Below are 17276 nucleotides of genomic sequence, written 5' to 3'. Positions count from 1 at the left end.
CCCCTTGGACTAGGACACGGAGGAGGGTCCCGGCCCCCACGAAGCGGTGCCGGCAGTTCTCCACGGGCTTGGGCGTTTTCCAGAGGTAGGAGATGGAGGGGACTGATTTCTTCAGCGCCCCCCAAACCACGCCACCCCACCCCACCCATGGGACACATCCCCAGAGAGAGACGCCCCATACACTGGCTGTGCCCCAGCCCTGGCCCGGGGGAATAGGCGGCAGCCCACCCACAGGGCGAGGGGGGGGCGCAGCTGAAAGGGGTTGTGGGGGAGGGCGGCCCCTGGCTGGGGTCAAAGGGCGAGCGTCCCGCGCGTGCGCAGTCAGCGGCAGGCAGCGACGCGCTGGGGGTGGGCAGCGGGTAGGTGAAGGAGGCCGGGCGAGGAGACGAGGGGGGCTGGGAGGGCTCCACCTTGGCGAGTCCAGCCGTGGAGGCGCATCTTGTGTGAGTGTGAGTGAGTGTGAGTGTGTGTGTGTGTGTATAGAGAGACAGCCCCCCGCCCCGCCCCGCCCCGCCCATCACCCCCGTCCCTGGGAGCCCGGGGGACCCGGCCAGCGAACTCAACCGGCCCGGCCCGGCGCGGGGCCTGGGGCGGGAGGCGGCGGCGGGGAAGCCCAGAGAGGCTCGGCTTCTCGAGCGGGGCAGGGGCGCCCTCCGCCGCCGTCTAGGGCCACACCACCCTGAACGCCCCCGATCTCGTCTGGTCTCGGAAGCTAAGCAGGGTCGGGCCTGGTTAGTACTTGGATGGGAGACCGCCTGGGAATACCGGGTGCCACAGGCTGCTGCTTTTTTTTTTTTTTTTTGCCTCTTGTTCTGTCCCCTTTCTGGGAGCGCGGCGGCGGCCCGGGGTGGGGGTCACCCCCACCCTCAGCGCCCGCCCGCGGTGCCTGGCGCCCCAGCCCGCACCGTGGGGCCTCCTCTTGTCCCAAGCCGCGACACCGCCGCCACGCGGCAGCATGCGTGGCATCTGGACTGTCAGGTCTCAGACCAAAGGTCTGCTCTGTGGGAACCGACACGCTGGAGGAAACCTTGAGAGTCTGAGAGGGGAGGGAGTTCCAGAAGAAGGCCAGGATGTCATTTTGAGGGAGTATGTGACCAGAACTCGTCCCGTTGCTTTTGGGGTTCTATGGGCTACACGCAGGAATCTTTGGTGGTGGCACCTGATGTTGGGGGATCCGGAGTCACACCCAGACCTGCTCCACAGGCCTCCTTTTACTTTTCTCTTCGGATTCATTATTTTTAAAAAGTGTCTCTTACCTCTAGGATTGCATTTTCTTTTCTCTCTCTCTTCAAGCAGATGATGGGAGTACAAGTATTCAGGTGACATGTGTTGCCCGTGCCCCCCTCCCCCCTGTGTTCTTTTTTTTTTTTTTTTGAGACAGAGTCTCGTTTTGCTGCCCAGGCTAGAGTGAGTGCCATGGCGTCAGCCTAGCTCACAGCAACCTCAATCTCCGGGCTCAAGCAATCCTGCTGCCTCAGCCTCCCGAGTAGTTGGGACTACAGGCATGCACCACCACGCCCGGCTGTGTTTTTCTATATATATTAGTTGGCCAATTAATTTCTCTCTATTTTTAGTAGAGACGGGGTCTCGCTCTTGCTCAGGCTGGTTTCGAACTCCTGACCTGGAGCAATCCGCCCGCCTCGGCCTCCCAGAGAGCTAGGATTACAGGCGTGAGCCACCGCGCCCAGCCCCCCCTGTGTTCTTATTCATATACCTCTCATGTTGTTCCAGCGTATTGTGGGGGTACCAATGTTAAGGTCGGGTGCCTTGCCCTCTCCAAGCCTCCCCCCTCGGGTCAGAGCTTCAAGTGCGCCCATCCCCCAGTCGGTGCGCACCCACCCCATGCCTAATGGATGTGTATGCCCCTCCCCTCCCCCCACCCGCCCGACACCCACCCGATGAAGGTGACTCCTCTCTGTCCACTTAGGCGTCCATCCGTTCGTACCAATTTGCTGGTGAGCGCGCTCACGTGGTGCTCGTGTGTCCATTCTTGGGATACCTGGCTTACTGGAACGGGTTCCAGCTCTGGCCAGGAGAACACGAGAGGCGCCCTCTCACCGCTGCTCCTCACAGCCGAATGGCACTCCGTGGTGTCCACGCGCCACATTTTATTGATGCACTCCTGGATGGATGGGCACTCGGGTCGCTTCCACGTCTTTGGGATTGTGAATTGTGCCCTAACTGTCACCCTAACCCTTACCCAGCCCCCGTCTCCTCTGCCCCTGCCTGACGCACTCCTCCCCGGCCAGACCCGTCACTGTCCTGGGCCCCCGCCTGACCGGCTCCTCCCCGCCCGGCCGGTCACCGTCCTCTGCCCCTGCCTGACACGCTCCTTCCCGCCCGGCCTCTCACCGTCCTCGGCCCCTGCCTGACCGGCTCCTCCGTCGCCTGGGCCTTCCAAGGGCTTGGTGTGGATGCTGCTTCCAGGAAGCCCTCCAGAAACCCGGCAGCAGGGTGGCCGCAGCAGTCTCCAGCAGCCGTCCCTAAGTCGCGTGAGTGCGGGGGACGTGCCCCCGCTGTGCCGCGGGGGCCCAGCCTGGTGTCTTCCCTGAGGCCCTGCGGCTGCCGGCTGGGCTGCCGCTCCCCGCAAGGGGAGAGCCGCGGAGGTGGGGACCGCCTCCTGATGGGGACGTACACGCAGCTCTCCACGTCGGATTCCGGGGCTCTCTGTCCTGCCCGAAGGCCCAGCTGGCCTGCGGGTCCTTAGAGTGGCAAAAACCTCCGAAAACTGAGATTGAGGGTCCGGTGGGTGTCTGCACTTTTGTGCTGGGCACCCCAGGGAGGCCCGGGGGCTGGCTGGACAACGTGGTCTGCTGGGCGGGGGGGTTGGAGGAGCAACTGATGCCCTTTGCACTTTGGGTAGCAAGAGTCTGAGGTGTCTCTGAGCCCTGTGCCCTGTGGGGGGGGGGCCGGGGGGGAGGAGGAGGAGCAGGAGGAGGAGGAGGTGGGAAGGGCCGGGGCCTGCAGTCCTGTTCCCGGGGTGGCACGGCAAGTGGCTTCTTCCACAGGCTGCTTGGCCTGGGCTCCCTGCACCTGGGCCTTTGGAGGACCGGCCCTGTGCTTGCCAACACTTCCTGCAGGGACCCAGAGCTGGGAGGTGGCATCTCTCAGCCCTGGGTCGGGCAGAGCCCCAGCGGGCCATGCCCACAACCTCTCTCAGCACCGGTCCCCCAGAAGGCTCCTTTGGGACCAGGATTCTCTTGCGGTGACTCTTTAAGGTCTGGCCCCTGGATGGAGGGGCACCAGGAGTAGAGGAGCAGGAAGGGGAAGGGGGTGGCCGTGCGAGGGGACACTTTGAGGCCAAGTCCCAGCTTCAGCCTGATCCTCCTGGGAACCCCGCTCTGAGACAAGGAGCCGGGCTTCGCATTCCCACAGCAGCCAGTCGTGGGCTGAGGACACCTGGGGCGTTGGGAACTCCCTGGCTTCTCCTTGGTTTAACGTCTAGAGCTGCTTGTGAATCGCGCCGCCACACACACCCGAGCGCAGGTGTCTTCCGCACAGACTGCGGGCCTCGCTCTTCTGAATGCCGCTAGCTCGCCACCCACCCACGGGTGAACCTGGTCAGGGTGCTTTCTCTCAGGGGCAGACTCTTTTCCGGGCGGGCTACCGGTGTCTCTGTTTGCTCGTTTCTTTCTTCCATTTCGGGAAAGTCTTCCTTGCTGGGTGTGGAAATCTCCTATGCCTTCCCTCGCCTATTCTGTCAGCTTTAAAATTCTCTTTCAGTTGCCACCCTCACAGATGGATTAGGAAACTCTTTCCGGTGCACTCATTAGTGAAATGACCTCCAGGAAGCTGGAATCCAATATCTAATGGCCGATTTTTAGCGAGTCCACACGCCAGGGTGGTCGGGGTCCAATGCAGCCCCGGCCAGGCCCAGGCCCCTTGGACTAGGACACGGAGGAGGGTCCCGGCCCCCACGAAGCGGTGCCGGCAGTTCTCCACGGGCTTGGGCGTTTTCCAGAGGTAGGAGATGGAGGGGACTGATTTCTTCAGCGCCCCCCAAACCACGCCACCCCACCCCACCCATGGGACACATCCCCAGAGAGAGACGCCCCATACACTGGCTGTGCCCCAGCCCTGGCCCGGGGGAATAGGCGGCAGCCCACCCACAGGGCGAGGGGGGGGCGCAGCTGAAAGGGGTTGTGGGGGAGGGCGGCCCCTGGCTGGGGTCAAAGGGCGAGCGTCCCGCGCGTGCGCAGTCAGCGGCAGGCAGCGACGCGCTGGGGGTGGGCAGCGGGTAGGTGAAGGAGGCCGGGCGAGGAGACGAGGGGGGCTGGGAGGGCTCCACCTTGGCGAGTCCAGCCGTGGAGGCGCATCTTGTGTGAGTGTGAGTGAGTGTGAGTGTGTGTGTGTGTGTATAGAGAGACAGCCCCCCGCCCCGCCCCGCCCCGCCCATCACCCCCGTCCCTGGGAGCCCGGGGGACCCGGCCAGCGAACTCAAACGGCCCGGCCCGGCGCGGGGCCTGGGGCGGGAGGCGGCGGCGGGGAAGCCCAGAGAGGCTCGGCTTCTCGAGCGGGGCAGGGGCGCCCTCCGCCGCCGTCTAGGGCCACACCACCCTGAACGCCCCCGATCTCGTCTGGTCTCGGAAGCTAAGCAGGGTCGGGCCTGGTTAGTACTTGGATGGGAGACCGCCTGGGAATACCGGGTGCCACAGGCTGCTGCTTTTTTTTTTTTTTTTTGCCTCTTGTTCTGTCCCCTTTCTGGGAGCGCGGCGGCGGCCCGGGGTGGGGGTCACCCCCACCCTCAGCGCCCGCCCGCGGTGCCTGGCGCCCCAGCCCGCACCGTGGGGCCTCCTCTTGTCCCAAGCCGCGACACCGCCGCCACGCGGCAGCATGCGTGGCATCTGGACTGTCAGGTCTCAGACCAAAGGTCTGCTCTGTGGGAACCGACACGCTGGAGGAAACCTTGAGAGTCTGAGAGGGGAGGGAGTTCCAGAAGAAGGCCAGGATGTCATTTTGAGGGAGTATGTGACCAGAACTCGTCCCGTTGCTTTTGGGGTTCTATGGGCTACACGCAGGAATCTTTGGTGGTGGCACCTGATGTTGGGGGATCCGGAGTCACACCCAGACCTGCTCCACAGGCCTCCTTTTACTTTTCTCTTCGGATTCATTATTTTTAAAAAGTGTCTCTTACCTCTAGGATTGCATTTTCTTTTCTCTCTCTCTTCAAGCAGATGATGGGAGTACAAGTATTCAGGTGACATGTGTTGCCCGTGCCCCCCTCCCCCCTGTGTTCTTTTTTTTTTTTTTTTGAGACAGAGTCTCGTTTTGCTGCCCAGGCTAGAGTGAGTGCCATGGCGTCAGCCTAGCTCACAGCAACCTCAATCTCCGGGCTCAAGCAATCCTGCTGCCTCAGCCTCCCGAGTAGTTGGGACTACAGGCATGCACCACCACGCCCGGCTGTGTTTTTCTATATATATTAGTTGGCCAATTAATTTCTCTCTATTTTTAGTAGAGACGGGGTCTCGCTCTTGCTCAGGCTGGTTTCGAACTCCTGACCTGGAGCAATCCGCCCGCCTCGGCCTCCCAGAGAGCTAGGATTACAGGCGTGAGCCACCGCGCCCAGCCCCCCCTGTGTTCTTATTCATATACCTCTCATGTTGTTCCAGCGTATTGTGGGGGTACCAATGTTAAGGTCGGGTGCCTTGCCCTCTCCAAGCCTCCCCCCTCGGGTCAGAGCTTCAAGTGCGCCCATCCCCCAGTCGGTGCGCACCCACCCCATGCCTAATGGATGTGTATGCCCCTCCCCTCCCCCCACCCGCCCGACACCCACCCGATGAAGGTGACTCCTCTCTGTCCACTTAGGCGTCCATCCGTTCGTACCAATTTGCTGGTGAGCGCGCTCACGTGGTGCTCGTGTGTCCATTCTTGGGATACCTGGCTTACTGGAACGGGTTCCAGCTCTGGCCAGGAGAACACGAGAGGCGCCCTCTCACCGCTGCTCCTCACAGCCGAATGGCACTCCGTGGTGTCCACGCGCCACATTTTATTGATGCACTCCTGGATGGATGGGCACTCGGGTCGCTTCCACGTCTTTGGGATTGTGAATTGTGCCCTAACTGTCACCCTAACCCTTACCCAGCCCCCGTCTCCTCTGCCCCTGCCTGACGCACTCCTCCCCGGCCAGACCCGTCACTGTCCTGGGCCCCCGCCTGACCGGCTCCTCTCCGCCCGGCCGGTCACCGTCCTCTGCCCCTGCCTGACACGCTCCTTCCCGCCCGGCCTCTCACCGTCCTCGGCCCCTGCCTGACCGGCTCCTCCGTCGCCTGGGCCTTCCAAGGGCTTGGTGTGGATGCTGCTTCCAGGAAGCCCTCCAGAAACCCGGCAGCAGGGTGGCCGCAGCAGTCTCCAGCAGCCGTCCCTAAGTCGCGTGAGTGCGGGGGACGTGCCCCCGCTGTGCCGCGGGGGCCCAGCCTGGTGTCTTCCCTGAGGCCCTGCGGCTGCCGGCTGGGCTGCCGCTCCCCGCAAGGGGAGAGCCGCGGAGGTGGGGACCGCCTCCTGATGGGGACGTACACGCAGCTCTCCACGTCGGATTCCGGGGCTCTCTGTCCTGCCCGAAGGCCCAGCTGGCCTGCGGGTCCTTAGAGTGGCAAAAACATCCGAAAACTGAGATTGAGGGTCCGGTGGGTGTCTGCACTTTTGTGCTGGGCACCCCAGGGAGGCCCGGGGGCTGGCTGGACAACGTGGTCTGCTGGGCGGGGGGGTTGGAGGAGCAACTGATGCCCTTTGCACTTTGGGTAGCAAGAGTCTGAGGTGTCTCTGAGCCCTGTGCCCTGTGGGGGGGGGGCCGGGGGGGAGGAGGAGGAGCAGGAGGAGGAGGAGGTGGGAAGGGCCGGGGCCTGCAGTCCTGTTCCCGGGGTGGCACGGCAAGTGGCTTCTTCCACAGGCTGCTTGGCCTGGGCTCCCTGCACCTGGGCCTTTGGAGGACCGGCCCTGTGCTTGCCAACACTTCCTGCAGGGACCCAGAGCTGGGAGGTGGCATCTCTCAGCCCTGGGTCGGGCAGAGCCCCAGCGGGCCATGCCCACAACCTCTCTCAGCACCGGTCCCCCAGAAGGCTCCTTTGGGACCAGGATTCTCTTGCGGTGACTCTTTAAGGTCTGGCCCCTGGATGGAGGGGCACCAGGAGTAGAGGAGCAGGAAGGGGAAGGGGGTGGCCGTGCGAGGGGACACTTTGAGGCCAAGTCCCAGCTTCAGCCTGATCCTCCTGGGAACCCCGCTCTGAGACAAGGAGCCGGGCTTCGCATTCCCACAGCAGCCAGTCGTGGGCTGAGGACACCTGGGGCGTTGGGAACTCCCTGGCTTCTCCTTGGTTTAACGTCTAGAGCTGCTTGTGAATCGCGCCGCCACACACACCCGAGCGCAGGTGTCTTCCGCACAGACTGCGGGCCTCGCTCTTCTGAATGCCGCTAGCTCGCCACCCACCCACGGGTGAACCTGGTCAGGGTGCTTTCTCTCAGGGGCAGACTCTTTTCCGGGCGGGCTACCGGTGTCTCTGTTTGCTCGTTTCTTTCTTCCATTTCGGGAAAGTCTTCCTTGCTGGGTGTGGAAATCTCCTATGCCTTCCCTCGCCTATTCTGTCAGCTTTAAAATTCTCTTTCAGTTGCCACCCTCACAGATGGATTAGGAAACTCTTTCCGGTGCACTCATTAGTGAAATGACCTCCAGGAAGCTGGAATCCAATATCTAATGGCCGATTTTTAGCGAGTCCACACGCCAGGGTGGTCGGGGTCCAATGCAGCCCCGGCCAGGCCCAGGCCCCTTGGACTAGGACACGGAGGAGGGTCCCGGCCCCCACGAAGCGGTGCCGGCAGTTCTCCACGGGCTTGGGCGTTTTCCAGAGGTAGGAGATGGAGGGGACTGATTTCTTCAGCGCCCCCCAAACCACGCCACCCCACCCCACCCATGGGACACATCCCCAGAGAGAGACGCCCCATACACTGGCTGTGCCCCAGCCCTGGCCCGGGGGAATAGGCGGCAGCCCACCCACAGGGCGAGGGGGGGGCGCAGCTGAAAGGGGTTGTGGGGGAGGGCGGCCCCTGGCTGGGGTCAAAGGGCGAGCGTCCCGCGCGTGCGCAGTCAGCGGCAGGCAGCGACGCGCTGGGGGTGGGCAGCGGGTAGGTGAAGGAGGCCGGGCGAGGAGACGAGGGGGGCTGGGAGGGCTCCACCTTGGCGAGTCCAGCCGTGGAGGCGCATCTTGTGTGAGTGTGAGTGAGTGTGAGTGTGTGTGTGTGTGTATAGAGAGACAGCCCCCCGCCCCGCCCCGCCCCGCCCATCACCCCCGTCCCTGGGAGCCCGGGGGACCCGGCCAGCGAACTCAACCGGCCCGGCCCGGCGCGGGGCCTGGGGCGGGAGGCGGCGGCGGGGAAGCCCAGAGAGGCTCGGCTTCTCGAGCGGGGCAGGGGCGCCCTCCGCCGCCGTCTAGGGCCACACCACCCTGAACGCCCCCGATCTCGTCTGGTCTCGGAAGCTAAGCAGGGTCGGGCCTGGTTAGTACTTGGATGGGAGACCGCCTGGGAATACCGGGTGCCACAGGCTGCTGCTTTTTTTTTTTTTTTTTGCCTCTTGTTCTGTCCCCTTTCTGGGAGCGCGGCGGCGGCCCGGGGTGGGGGTCACCCCCACCCTCAGCGCCCGCCCGCGGTGCCTGGCGCCCCAGCCCGCACCGTGGGGCCTCCTCTTGTCCCAAGCCGCGACACCGCCGCCACGCGGCAGCATGCGTGGCATCTGGACTGTCAGGTCTCAGACCAAAGGTCTGCTCTGTGGGAACCGACACGCTGGAGGAAACCTTGAGAGTCTGAGAGGGGAGGGAGTTCCAGAAGAAGGCCAGGATGTCATTTTGAGGGAGTATGTGACCAGAACTCGTCCCGTTGCTTTTGGGGTTCTATGGGCTACACGCAGGAATCTTTGGTGGTGGCACCTGATGTTGGGGGATCCGGAGTCACACCCAGACCTGCTCCACAGGCCTCCTTTTACTTTTCTCTTCGGATTCATTATTTTTAAAAAGTGTCTCTTACCTCTAGGATTGCATTTTCTTTTCTCTCTCTCTTCAAGCAGATGATGGGAGTACAAGTATTCAGGTGACATGTGTTGCCCGTGCCCCCCTCCCCCCTGTGTTCTTTTTTTTTTTTTTTTGAGACAGAGTCTCGTTTTGCTGCCCAGGCTAGAGTGAGTGCCATGGCGTCAGCCTAGCTCACAGCAACCTCAATCTCCGGGCTCAAGCAATCCTGCTGCCTCAGCCTCCCGAGTAGTTGGGACTACAGGCATGCACCACCACGCCCGGCTGTGTTTTTCTATATATATTAGTTGGCCAATTAATTTCTCTCTATTTTTAGTAGAGACGGGGTCTCGCTCTTGCTCAGGCTGGTTTCGAACTCCTGACCTGGAGCAATCCGCCCGCCTCGGCCTCCCAGAGAGCTAGGATTACAGGCGTGAGCCACCGCGCCCAGCCCCCCCTGTGTTCTTATTCATATACCTCTCATGTTGTTCCAGCGTATTGTGGGGGTACCAATGTTAAGGTCGGGTGCCTTGCCCTCTCCAAGCCTCCCCCCTCGGGTCAGAGCTTCAAGTGCGCCCATCCCCCAGTCGGTGCGCACCCACCCCATGCCTAATGGATGTGTATGCCCCTCCCCTCCCCCCACCCGCCCGACACCCACCCGATGAAGGTGACTCCTCTCTGTCCACTTAGGCGTCCATCCGTTCGTACCAATTTGCTGGTGAGCGTGCTCACGTGGTGCTCGTGTGTCCATTCTTGGGATACCTGGCTTACTGGAACGGGTTCCAGCTCTGGCCAGGAGAACACGAGAGGCGCCCTCTCACCGCTGCTCCTCACAGCCGAATGGCACTCCGTGGTGTCCACGCGCCACATTTTATTGATGCACTCCTGGATGGATGGGCACTCGGGTCGCTTCCACGTCTTTGGGATTGTGAATTGTGCCCTAACTGTCACCCTAACCCTTACCCAGCCCCCGTCTCCTCTGCCCCTGCCTGACGCACTCCTCCCCGGCCAGACCCGTCACTGTCCTGGGCCCCCGCCTGACCGGCTCCTCCCCGCCCGGCCGGTCACCGTCCTCTGCCCCTGCCTGACACGCTCCTTCCCGCCCGGCCTCTCACCGTCCTCGGCCCCTGCCTGACCGGCTCCTCCGTCGCCTGGGCCTTCCAAGGGCTTGGTGTGGATGCTGCTTCCAGGAAGCCCTCCAGAAACCCGGCAGCAGGGTGGCCGCAGCAGTCTCCAGCAGCCGTCCCTAAGTCGCGTGAGTGCGGGGGACGTGCCCCCGCTGTGCCGCGGGGGCCCAGCCTGGTGTCTTCCCTGAGGCCCTGCGGCTGCCGGCTGGGCTGCCGCTCCCCGCAAGGGGAGAGCCGCGGAGGTGGGGACCGCCTCCTGATGGGGACGTACACGCAGCTCTCCACGTCGGATTCCGGGGCTCTCTGTCCTGCCCGAAGGCCCAGCTGGCCTGCGGGTCCTTAGAGTGGCAAAAACATCCGAAAACTGAGATTGAGGGTCCGGTGGGTGTCTGCACTTTTGTGCTGGGCACCCCAGGGAGGCCCGGGGGCTGGCTGGACAACGTGGTCTGCTGGGCGGGGGGGTTGGAGGAGCAACTGATGCCCTTTGCACTTTGGGTAGCAAGAGTCTGAGGTGTCTCTGAGCCCTGTGCCCTGTGGGGGGGGGGGCCGGGGGGGAGGAGGAGGAGCAGGAGGAGGAGGAGGTGGGAAGGGCCGGGGCCTGCAGTCCTGTTCCCGGGGTGGCACGGCAAGTGGCTTCTTCCACAGGCTGCTTGGCCTGGGCTCCCTGCACCTGGGCCTTTGGAGGACCGGCCCTGTGCTTGCCAACACTTCCTGCAGGGACCCAGAGCTGGGAGGTGGCATCTCTCAGCCCTGGGTCGGGCAGAGCCCCAGCGGGCCATGCCCACAACCTCTCTCAGCACCGGTCCCCCAGAAGGCTCCTTTGGGACCAGGATTCTCTTGCGGTGACTCTTTAAGGTCTGGCCCCTGGATGGAGGGGCACCAGGAGTAGAGGAGCAGGAAGGGGAAGGGGGTGGCCGTGCGAGGGGACACTTTGAGGCCAAGTCCCAGCTTCAGCCTGATCCTCCTGGGAACCCCGCTCTGAGACAAGGAGCCGGGCTTCGCATTCCCACAGCAGCCAGTCGTGGGCTGAGGACACCTGGGGCGTTGGGAACTCCCTGGCTTCTCCTTGGTTTAACGTCTAGAGCTGCTTGTGAATCGCGCCGCCACACACACCCGAGCGCAGGTGTCTTCCGCACAGACTGCGGGCCTCGCTCTTCTGAATGCCGCTAGCTCGCCACCCACCCACGGGTGAACCTGGTCAGGGTGCTTTCTCTCAGGGGCAGACTCTTTTCCGGGCGGGCTACCGGTGTCTCTGTTTGCTCGTTTCTTTCTTCCATTTCGGGAAAGTCTTCCTTGCTGGGTGTGGAAATCTCCTATGCCTTCCCTCGCCTATTCTGTCAGCTTTAAAATTCTCTTTCAGTTGCCACCCTCACAGATGGATTAGGAAACTCTTTCCGGTGCACTCATTAGTGAAATGACCTCCAGGAAGCTGGAATCCAATATCTAATGGCCGATTTTTAGCGAGTCCACACGCCAGGGTGGTCGGGGTCCAATGCAGCCCCGGCCAGGCCCAGGCCCCTTGGACTAGGACACGGAGGAGGGTCCCGGCCCCCACGAAGCGGTGCCGGCAGTTCTCCACGGGCTTGGGCGTTTTCCAGAGGTAGGAGATGGAGGGGACTGATTTCTTCAGCGCCCCCCAAACCACGCCACCCCACCCCACCCATGGGACACATCCCCAGAGAGAGACGCCCCATACACTGGCTGTGCCCCAGCCCTGGCCCGGGGGAATAGGCGGCAGCCCACCCACAGGGCGAGGGGGGGGCGCAGCTGAAAGGGGTTGTGGGGGAGGGCGGCCCCTGGCTGGGGTCAAAGGGCGAGCGTCCCGCGCGTGCGCAGTCAGCGGCAGGCAGCGACGCGCTGGGGGTGGGCAGCGGGTAGGTGAAGGAGGCCGGGCGAGGAGACGAGGGGGGCTGGGAGGGCTCCACCTTGGCGAGTCCAGCCGTGGAGGCGCATCTTGTGTGAGTGTGAGTGAGTGTGAGTGTGTGTGTGTGTGTATAGAGAGACAGCCCCCCGCCCCGCCCCGCCCCGCCCATCACCCCCGTCCCTGGGAGCCCGGGGGACCCGGCCAGCGAACTCAAACGGCCCGGCCCGGCGCGGGGCCTGGGGCGGGAGGCGGCGGCGGGGAAGCCCAGAGAGGCTCGGCTTCTCGAGCGGGGCAGGGGCGCCCTCCGCCGCCGTCTAGGGCCACACCACCCTGAACGCCCCCGATCTCGTCTGGTCTCGGAAGCTAAGCAGGGTCGGGCCTGGTTAGTACTTGGATGGGAGACCGCCTGGGAATACCGGGTGCCACAGGCTGCTGCTTTTTTTTTTTTTTTTGCCTCTTGTTCTGTCCCCTTTCTGGGAGCGCGGCGGCGGCCCGGGGTGGGGGTCACCCCCACCCTCAGCGCCCGCCCGCGGTGCCTGGCGCCCCAGCCCGCACCGTGGGGCCTCCTCTTGTCCCAAGCCGCGACACCGCCGCCACGCGGCAGCATGCGTGGCATCTGGACTGTCAGGTCTCAGACCAAAGGTCTGCTCTGTGGGAACCGACACGCTGGAGGAAACCTTGAGAGTCTGAGAGGGGAGGGAGTTCCAGAAGAAGGCCAGGATGTCATTTTGAGGGAGTATGTGACCAGAACTCGTCCCGTTGCTTTTGGGGTTCTATGGGCTACACGCAGGAATCTTTGGTGGTGGCACCTGATGTTGGGGGATCCGGAGTCACACCCAGACCTGCTCCACAGGCCTCCTTTTACTTTTCTCTTCGGATTCATTATTTTTAAAAAGTGTCTCTTACCTCTAGGATTGCATTTTCTTTTCTCTCTCTCTTCAAGCAGATGATGGGAGTACAAGTATTCAGGTGACATGTGTTGCCCGTGCCCCCCTCCCCCCTGTGTTCTTTTTTTTTTTTTTTTGAGACAGAGTCTCGTTTTGCTGCCCAGGCTAGAGTGAGTGCCATGGCGTCAGCCTAGCTCACAGCAACCTCAATCTCCGGGCTCAAGCAATCCTGCTGCCTCAGCCTCCCGAGTAGTTGGGACTACAGGCATGCACCACCACGCCCGGCTGTGTTTTTCTATATATATTAGTTGGCCAATTAATTTCTCTCTATTTTTAGTAGAGACGGGGTCTCGCTCTTGCTCAGGCTGGTTTCGAACTCCTGACCTGGAGCAATCCGCCCGCCTCGGCCTCCCAGAGAGCTAGGATTACAGGCGTGAGCCACCGCGCCCAGCCCCCCCTGTGTTCTTATTCATATACCTCTCATGTTGTTCCAGCGTATTGTGGGGGTACCAATGTTAAGGTCGGGTGCCTTGCCCTCTCCAAGCCTCCCCCCTCGGGTCAGAGCTTCAAGTGCGCCCATCCCCCAGTCGGTGCGCACCCACCCCATGCCTAATGGATGTGTATGCCCCTCCCCTCCCCCCACCCGCCCGACACCCACCCGATGAAGGTGACTCCTCTCTGTCCACTTAGGCGTCCATCCGTTCGTACCAATTTGCTGGTGAGCGCGCTCACGTGGTGCTCGTGTGTCCATTCTTGGGATACCTGGCTTACTGGAACGGGTTCCAGCTCTGGCCAGGAGAACACGAGAGGCGCCCTCTCACCGCTGCTCCTCACAGCCGAATGGCACTCCGTGGTGTCCACGCGCCACATTTTATTGATGCACTCCTGGATGGATGGGCACTCGGGTCGCTTCCACGTCTTTGGGATTGTGAATTGTGCCCTAACTGTCACCCTAACCCTTACCCAGCCCCCGTCTCCTCTGCCCCTGCCTGACGCACTCCTCCCCGGCCAGACCCGTCACTGTCCTGGGCCCCCGCCTGACCGGCTCCTCCCCGCCCGGCCGGTCACCGTCCTCTGCCCCTGCCTGACACGCTCCTTCCCGCCCGGCCTCTCACCGTCCTCGGCCCCTGCCTGACCGGCTCCTCCGTCGCCTGGGCCTTCCAAGGGCTTGGTGTGGATGCTGCTTCCAGGAAGCCCTCCAGAAACCCGGCAGCAGGGTGGCCGCAGCAGTCTCCAGCAGCCGTCCCTAAGTCGCGTGAGTGCGGGGGACGTGCCCCCGCTGTGCCGCGGGGGCCCAGCCTGGTGTCTTCCCTGAGGCCCTGCGGCTGCCGGCTGGGCTGCCGCTCCCCGCAAGGGGAGAGCCGCGGAGGTGGGGACCGCCTCCTGATGGGGACGTACACGCAGCTCTCCACGTCGGATTCCGGGGCTCTCTGTCCTGCCCGAAGGCCCAGCTGGCCTGCGGGTCCTTAGAGTGGCAAAAACCTCCGAAAACTGAGATTGAGGGTCCGGTGGGTGTCTGCACTTTTGTGCTGGGCACCCCAGGGAGGCCCGGGGGCTGGCTGGACAACGTGGTCTGCTGGGCGGGGGGGTTGGAGGAGCAACTGATGCCCTTTGCACTTTGGGTAGCAAGAGTCTGAGGTGTCTCTGAGCCCTGTGCCCTGTGGGGGGGGGCCGGGGGGGAGGAGGAGGAGCAGGAGGAGGAGGAGGTGGGAAGGGCCGGGGCCTGCAGTCCTGTTCCCGGGGTGGCACGGCAAGTGGCTTCTTCCACAGGCTGCTTGGCCTGGGCTCCCTGCACCTGGGCCTTTGGAGGACCGGCCCTGTGCTTGCCAACACTTCCTGCAGGGACCCAGAGCTGGGAGGTGGCATCTCTCAGCCCTGGGTCGGGCAGAGCCCCAGCGGGCCATGCCCACAACCTCTCTCAGCACCGGTCCCCCAGAAGGCTCCTTTGGGACCAGGATTCTCTTGCGGTGACTCTTTAAGGTCTGGCCCCTGGATGGAGGGGCACCAGGAGTAGAGGAGCAGGAAGGGGAAGGGGGTGGCCGTGCGAGGGGACACTTTGAGGCCAAGTCCCAGCTTCAGCCTGATCCTCCTGGGAACCCCGCTCTGAGACAAGGAGCCGGGCTTCGCATTCCCACAGCAGCCAGTCGTGGGCTGAGGACACCTGGGGCGTTGGGAACTCCCTGGCTTCTCCTTGGTTTAACGTCTAGAGCTGCTTGTGAATCGCGCCGCCACACACACCCGAGCGCAGGTGTCTTCCGCACAGACTGCGGGCCTCGCTCTTCTGAATGCCGCTAGCTCGCCACCCACCCACGGGTGAACCTGGTCAGGGTGCTTTCTCTCAGGGGCAGACTCTTTTCCGGGCGGGCTACCGGTGTCTCTGTTTGCTCGTTTCTTTCTTCCATTTCGGGAAAGTCTTCCTTGCTGGGTGTGGAAATCTCCTATGCCTTCCCTCGCCTATTCTGTCAGCTTTAAAATTCTCTTTCAGTTGCCACCCTCACAGATGGATTAGGAAACTCTTTCCGGTGCACTCATTAGTGAAATGACCTCCAGGAAGCTGGAATCCAATATCTAATGGCCGATTTTTAGCGAGTCCACACGCCAGGGTGGTCGGGGTCCAATGCAGCCCCGGCCAGGCCCAGGCCCCTTGGACTAGGACACGGAGGAGGGTCCCGGCCCCCACGAAGCGGTGCCGGCAGTTCTCCACGGGCTTGGGCGTTTTCCAGAGGTAGGAGATGGAGGGGACTGATTTCTTCAGCGCCCCCCAAACCACGCCACCCCACCCCACCCATGGGACACATCCCCAGAGAGAGACGCCCCATACACTGGCTGTGCCCCAGCCCTGGCCCGGGGGAATAGGCGGCAGCCCACCCACAGGGCGAGGGGGGGGCGCAGCTGAAAGGGGTTGTGGGGGAGGGCGGCCCCTGGCTGGGGTCAAAGGGCGAGCGTCCCGCGCGTGCGCAGTCAGCGGCAGGCAGCGACGCGCTGGGGGTGGGCAGCGGGTAGGTGAAGGAGGCCGGGCGAGGAGACGAGGGGGGCTGGGAGGGCTCCACCTTGGCGAGTCCAGCCGTGGAGGCGCATCTTGTGTGAGTGTGAGTGAGTGTGAGTGTGTGTGTGTGTGTATAGAGAGACAGCCCCCCGCCCCGCCCCGCCCCGCCCATCACCCCCGTCCCTGGGAGCCCGGGGGACCCGGCCAGCGAACTCAACCGGCCTGGCCCGGCGCGGGGCCTGGGGCGGGAGGCGGCGGCGGGGAAGCCCAGAGAGGCTCGGCTTCTCGAGCGGGGCAGGGGCGCCCTCCGCCGCCGTCTAGGGCCACACCACCCTGAACGCCCCCGATCTCGTCTGGTCTCGGAAGCTAAGCAGGGTTGGGCCTGGTTAGTACTTGGATGGGAGACCGCCTGGGAATACCGGGTGCCACAGGCTGCTGCTTTTTTTTTTTTTTTTTGCCTCTTGTTCTGTCCCCTTTCTGGGAGCGCGGCGGCGGCCCGGGGTGGGGGTCACCCCCACCCTCAGCGCCCGCCCGCGGTGCCTGGCGCCCCAGCCCGCACCGTGGGGCCTCCTCTTGTCCCAAGCCGCGACACCGCGGCCACGCGGCAGCATGCGTGGCATCTGGACTGTCAGGTCTCAGACCAAAGGTCTGCTCTGTGGGAACCGACACGCTGGAGGAAACCTTGAGAGTCTGAGAGGGGAGGGAGTTCCAGAAGAAGGCCAGGATGTCATTTTGAGGGAGTATGTGACCAGAACTCGTCCCGTTGCTTTTGGGGTTCTATGGGCTACACGCAGGAATCTTTGGTGGTGGCACCTGATGTTGGGGGATCCGGAGTCACACCCAGACCTGCTCCACAGGCCTCCTTTTACTTTTCTCTTCGGATTCATTATTTTTAAAAAGTGTCTCTTACCTCTAGGATTGCATTTTCTTTTCTCTCTCTCTTCAAGCAGATGATGGGAGTACAAGTATTCAGGTGACATGTGTTGCCCGTGCCCCCCTCCCCCCTGTGTTCTTTTTTTTTTTTTTTTGAGACAGAGTCTCGTTTTGCTGCCCAGGCTAGAGTGAGTGCCATGGCGTCAGCCTAGCTCACAGCAACCTCAATCTCCGGGCTCAAGCAATCCTGCTGCCTCAGCCTCCCGAGTAGTTGGGACTACAGGCATGCACCACCACGCCCGGCTGTGTTTTTCTATATATATTAGTTGGCCAATTAATTTCTCTCTATTTTTAGTAGAGACGGGGTCTCGCTCTTGCTCAGGCTGGTTTCGAACTCCTGACCTGGAGCAATCCGCCCGCCTCGGCCTCCCAGAGAGCTAGGATTACAGGCGTGAGCCACCGCGCCCAGCCCCCCCTGTGTTCTTATTCATATACCTCTCATGTTGTTCCAGCGTATTGTGGGGGTACCAATGTTAAGGTCGGGTG

General features: G+C 62.9%; 5 non-coding genes across 5 annotated transcripts; all 5 read left to right on the top strand.

The window, feature by feature from the left end:
- Positions 1-661: 661 nt before the first annotated feature.
- Positions 662-780, top strand: LOC142866490 (5S ribosomal RNA). Its single transcript, XR_012916471.1, has one exon. It is a non-coding gene; the product is annotated as a 5S ribosomal RNA (ribosomal RNA).
- A 3759-nt stretch (positions 781-4539) lies between these two features.
- Positions 4540-4658, top strand: LOC142866489 (5S ribosomal RNA). Its single transcript, XR_012916470.1, has one exon. It is a non-coding gene; the product is annotated as a 5S ribosomal RNA (ribosomal RNA).
- A 3759-nt stretch (positions 4659-8417) lies between these two features.
- Positions 8418-8536, top strand: LOC142866488 (5S ribosomal RNA). Its single transcript, XR_012916469.1, has one exon. It is a non-coding gene; the product is annotated as a 5S ribosomal RNA (ribosomal RNA).
- A 3760-nt stretch (positions 8537-12296) lies between these two features.
- On the top strand, positions 12297-12415 carry LOC142866486 (5S ribosomal RNA). Its single transcript, XR_012916467.1, has one exon. It is a non-coding gene; the product is annotated as a 5S ribosomal RNA (ribosomal RNA).
- A 3757-nt stretch (positions 12416-16172) lies between these two features.
- On the top strand, positions 16173-16291 carry LOC142866427 (5S ribosomal RNA). Its single transcript, XR_012916407.1, has one exon. It is a non-coding gene; the product is annotated as a 5S ribosomal RNA (ribosomal RNA).
- Positions 16292-17276: the final 985 nt, after the last annotated feature.

The sequence above is a fragment of the Microcebus murinus genome, unplaced genomic scaffold, assembly GCF_040939455.1.
Source record: "Microcebus murinus isolate Inina unplaced genomic scaffold, M.murinus_Inina_mat1.0 scaf006_hap2_Mmur4.0, whole genome shotgun sequence".
NCBI classification, from domain to species: domain Eukaryota; kingdom Metazoa; phylum Chordata; class Mammalia; order Primates; family Cheirogaleidae; genus Microcebus; species Microcebus murinus.
Note: the sequence above shows the minus strand (reverse complement) of the source record. Positions and strands in the feature narration are given on the sequence as shown.